The sequence below is a fragment of the Oncorhynchus kisutch genome, unplaced genomic scaffold, assembly GCF_002021735.2.
Source record: "Oncorhynchus kisutch isolate 150728-3 unplaced genomic scaffold, Okis_V2 scaffold3796, whole genome shotgun sequence".
Taxonomy (NCBI): Eukaryota; Metazoa; Chordata; class Actinopteri; order Salmoniformes; family Salmonidae; genus Oncorhynchus; species Oncorhynchus kisutch.
In genome coordinates this window covers 164,577-170,667 of record NW_022265741.1, presented here as the reverse complement: position 1 = coordinate 170,667, position 6,091 = coordinate 164,577, and positions in this window count along the sequence as shown.

Genomic DNA, 6,091 nt, shown 5'->3' with positions numbered 1-6,091 from the left:
TCATTATGATGATCCAGGTTCATACTATAACATGTAGAATCATTATGATGATCCAGGTTCATACTATAACATGTAGAATCATTATGATGATCCAGGTTCATACTATAACATGTAGAATCATTATGATGATCCAGGTTCATATTATAGCATGTAGAATCATTATGATGATCCAGGTTCATACTATAACATGTAGAATCATTATGATGATCCAGGTTCATACTATAACATGTAGAATCATTATGATGATCCAGGTTCATACTATAACATGTAGAATCATTATGATGATCCAGGTTCATACTATAACATGTAGAATCATTATGATGATCCAGGTTCATACTATAACATGTAGAATCATTATGATGATCCCGGTTCATACTATAACATGTAGAATCATTATGATGATCCAGGTTCATATTATAACATGTAGAATCATTATGATGATCCAGGTTCATACTACAACATGTAGAATCATTATGATCCCGAGTGGCGCAGTGATCTAAGGCACTGCATCTCAGTGGTTGAGGTCTCACTACAGACACCCTGGTTTGAATCCAGGCTGTTTCACAACCGGCTGTGATTGGGAGTCCCCATAGGGTGGTGCACAATTGGCCCAGCGTCGCCCGGGAATGGCCGTCATTGTAAATAAGAATTTATTCTTAACCGACTTGCCTAGTTAAATAAAGGTTAAACAAATGATAACAATAAATAAATTATGGCTCCAGGTTCAACATACAATATGTTCAATAGTATCTCTAACGTTGAAGTATACAGTTGGGTCCAAAATAGACACCCTTGATAAAGATGACTGTATAAAATACATCATTCAAATACTGAGCTATATTATATGGTAAACAAATGGGAAATGAAATTATTTTATACTAATACAATTTCTCAGAGAAAGAGATTTTGTTTACCAGATCATACTTTTTTTCTCAAAAAGGCAAGGGTAAAATTTGCCACCCCTGTTTCCAAACCTTTCAGCACCTCTCCTTGTGAGGATAATAACGGCACTGAGCCTTTTTCTAAAATGTTTTATGAGTTGCAAAACACATTGTGATCTTAGACCATTCCTCCATTCAGAATCCTTCCAAATGGACAACTACAGGAAGGTAAAGACAGTGGTGGAATAAGTACTCAATTGTCATACCTGAGTAAAAGTAAACGTACCTTAACAGAAAATGACTCTAGTAAAAGTGAAAGTTACTCAGTAAAATACTACTTGAGTAAAAGTCTAAAAGTATCTGGCATTAAATGTACTTAAGTACAGTGGTAGAAAAAGTTGAGTAAAAGTAAATGCTATTCATCAAGTTCCTTCTATTAAGCCAACCAGACGGTAGGATTTTCCTATTATTTGTAATTACGGACAGACAACATTCTACCAACATCCTACATAAATAATCCCTGGTAGGATCCTTACTATCCCAACTACAACATCCTACCAACATCCTACATAAATAATCCCTGGTAGGATCCTTACTATCCCAACTACAACATCCTACATTAATAATCCCTGGTAAGATCCTTACTATCCCAACTACAACATAATCCCTGGTAAGATCCTTACTATCCCAACTACAACATCCTACATTAATAATCCCTGGTAGGATCCTTACTATCCCAACTTCAACATTCTACCAACATCCTACATTAATAATCCCTGGTAGGATCCTTACTATCCCAACTACAACATCCTACATAAATAATCCCTGGTAGGATCCTTACTATCCCAACTACAACATCCTACATTAATAATCCCTGGTAAGATCCTTACTATCCCAACTACAACATCCTACCAACATCCTACATAAATAATCCCTGGTAGGATCCTTACTATCCCAACTACAACATCCTACATTAATAATCCCTGCTAGGATCCTTACTATCCCAACTTCAAAATTCTACCAACATCCTACATTAATAATCCCTGGTAGGATCCTTACTATCCCAACTACAACATCCTACATAAATAATCCCTGGTAGGATCCTTACTATCCCAACTACAACATCCTACATTAATAATCCCTGGTAAGATCCTTACTATCCCAACTACAACATCCTACCAACATCCTACATAAATAATCCCTGGTAGGATCCTTACTATCCCAACTACAACATCCTACATTAATAATCCCTGGTAAGATCCTTACTATCCCAACTACAACATCCTACCAACATCCTACATAAATAATCCCTGGTAGGATCCTTACTATCCCAACTACAACATCCTACATTAATAATCCCTGGTAAGATCCTTACTATCCCAACTACAACATCCTACCAACATCCTACATAAATAATCCCTGGTAGGATCCTTACTATCCCAACTACAACATCCTACATTAATAATCCCTGCTAGGATCCTTACTATCCCAACTACAACATCCTACCAACATCCTACATGAATAATCCCTGGTAGGATCCTTACTATCCCAACTACAACATCCTACATAAATAATCCCTGGTAGGATCCTTACTATCCCAACTACAACATCCTACATTAATAATCCCTGGTAAGATCCTTACTATCCCAACTACAACATCCTACCAACATCCTACATAAATAATCCCTGGTAGGATCCTTACTATCCCAACTACAACATCCTACATTAATAATCCCTGCTAGGATCCTTACTATCCCAACTTCAAAATTCTACCAACATCCTACATTAATAATCCCTGGTAGGATCCTTACTATCCCAACTACAACATCCTACATAAATAATCCCTGGTAGGATCCTTACTATCCCAACTACAACATCCTACATTAATAATCCCTGGTAAGATCCTTACTATCCCAACTACAACATCCTACCAACATCCTACATAAATAATCCCTGGTAGGATCCTTACTATCCCAACTACAACATCCTACATTAATAATCCCTGGTAAGATCCTTACTATCCCAACTACAACATCCTACCAACATCCTACATAAATAATCCCTGGTAGGATCCTTACTATCCCAACTACAACATCCTACATTAATAATCCCTGGTAAGATCCTTACTATCCCAACTACAACATCCTACCAACATCCTACATAAATAATCCCTGGTAGGATCCTTACTATCCCAACTACAACATCCTACATTAATAATCCCTGCTAGGATCCTTACTATCCCAACTACAACATCCTACCAACATCCTACATGAATAATCCCTGGTAGGATCCTTACTATCCCAACTACAACATTCTACCAACATCCTACATAAATACTCCCTGGTAGGATCCTTTCTACTATTCTAACTACAACATTCACCAACATCCTACATGAATAATGCCTGGTAGGATCCTTACTATCCTAATATCAACATTCTACCAATCCTACATGAATAATGCCTGGTAGGATCCTTACTATCCGAATATCAACATTCTACCAATCCTACATGAATAATGCCTGGTAGGATCCTTACTTTCCTAATATCAACATTCTACCAATCCTACATGAATAATCCCTGGTAGGATCCTTACTATCCTAATATCAACATTCTACCAATCCTACATGAATAATGCCTGGTAGGATCCTTACTATCCTAATATCAACATTCTACCAATCCTACATGAATAATCCCTGGTAGGATCCTTACTATCCTAATAATCAACATTCTACCAACATCCTACATGAATAATCCCTGGTAGGATCCTTACATTGCAGCATGAATTCAAAACCAGAATCTTTGTGCTGAGAAAGAAAAGTTTATTCACCTCCCCAAAGTCAAGAGAATTGGTATCATTTGTGTTACTGATTAACTTAGGACAGCATCATTTCTGGCAAAGTCTTGTGACAGTGACCCCATGTCAGCATCATCAGAAAACTAGTTAAAGCTGTTTATGAGAAAAGCCAAGGGTTTACATGTCACGAATCCCGCTTCCTGAGTCTGTGTTTGCCTGTGTTTCTGTCCTGGAGTGTGTTTCCGGTGTCCTGGAACCGGGCGAATTAGCTTGTTGGGAGATCATGTTCACCCGCACCTGTATCCCATCAGTAATCTGCACACCTGTCCTGATCATCACCTCTCCCCTTCAAAAGCTCTGACCTGACATCCATTCCCTGCCGGATCGTTAGCCATGAACAGTATGTTGTGCCCACGAACCAGCCTCCAGTTTATAGAGTTTGTTTTGTTTGATTGTTTTGTACGTCTTGCTTGCCTTTAACTTACCGCCGTTTGTTTTGTCTACAGCCATTCACCCGGAACCCATACCCCATCCATGTCTGCTCGTCGCCAGTGTGTTGTTATCCATTGGATCTGCCTATCCACTCCCATCAACCCACCTCCGCTGCCCGCTCCTCCACCCGGAACTATCTACCTCCACGTTCTCATTAATTAATAAATACTCACCATCTTTATACTCACCTTATCTTGGTCTGCTTCTGGGTCCAATTCTGGTAAACCCTGACATTACAATCTGTCATAATCGTGTGTATAGGTGGCAGGGAAGTCAGGCAGTCCACTAAACCTACTCCAAACACTATATGTGCATAAATAACAAATGGGTACGAGGACCTGTCGCGAACCTATACAACTCTGACTTAAAACAATCTCTGACAAAGACAAGAGGGGAAACAGAGGGTTAAATACACACGGATGATGAATGAGATTGAAAACAGGTGTGTAAGAAGACAAGACAAAACCAATGGAAAATGAAAAATGGATCAATGATGGCTAGAAGACCGGTGACGTCGACCACCGAACAAGGAGAGGAAACGACTTTGGTAAAAGTCGTGACAACAATCAAATCGCTGTGTAGCTGCTTTCCTGCAGTCAAATTACCTAGTGACCTCATGGTGGAATGTTATTCATATTGTATCATTATTACCTAGTGACCTCATGGTGGAATGTTATTCATATTGTATCATTATTACCTAGTGACCTCATGGTGGAATGTTATTCATATTGTATCATTATTACCTAGTGACCTCATGGTGGAATGTTATTCATATTGTATCATTATTACCTAGTGACCTCATGGTGGAATGTTATTCATATTGTATCATTATTACCTAGTGACCTCATGGTGGAATGTTATTCATATTGTATCATTATTACCTAGTGACCTCATGGTGGAATGTTATTCATATTGTATCATTATTACCTAGTGACCTCATGGTGGAATGTTATTCATATTGTATCATTATTACCTAGTGACCTCATGATGGAATGTTATTCATATTGTATCATTATGACCTAGTGACCTCATGGTGGAATGTTATTCATATTGTATCATTATTACCTAGTGACCTCATGGTGGAATGTTATTCATATTGTATCATTATTACCTAGTGACCTCATGGTGGAATGTTATTCATATTGTATCATTATTACCTAGTGACCTCATGGTGGAATGTTATTCATATTGTATCATTATTACCTAGTGACCTCATGGTGGAATGTTATTCATATTGTATCATTATTACCTAGTGACCTCATGGTGGAATGTTATTCATATTGTATCATTATTACCTAGTGACCTCATGGTGGAATGTTATTCATATTGTATCATTATTACCTAGTGACCTCATGGTGGAATGTTATTCATATTGTATCATTATTACCTAGTGACCTCATGGTGGAATGTTATTCATATTGTATCATTATTACCTAGTGACCTCATGGTGGAATGTTATTCATATTGTATCATTATTACCTAGTGACCTCATGGTGGAATGTTATTCATATTGTATCATTATTACCTAGTGACCTCATGGTGGAATGTTATTCATATTGTATCATTATTACCTAGTGACCTCATGGTGGAATGTTATTCATATTGTATCATTATTACCTAGTGACCTCATGGAGAGCAGAGAACAGAGAGAGTGGGTAGAGAGAGCAGAGAGAACAGAGGGAAGAGAGAGAGCAGAGAACAGAGAGAAGAGAGAGAGAGCAGACAGAGTAGAGGGAGAGAGAGAGCAGAGAGAGAGAGCAGAGAATAGAGAGCTGAGAACATAAAGAAGAGAGAGCAGAGAGAGAGACAGCAGATAACAAGAGCAGAAAGAGAGAGAGCAGAGAAAAGCGAGAAAGCAGAGAGAGCAAATAGAGAAGGCAGAGGGAGAGAGAAGAGAGAGAGAGCAGAGAGGGCAGAAAGAGAGC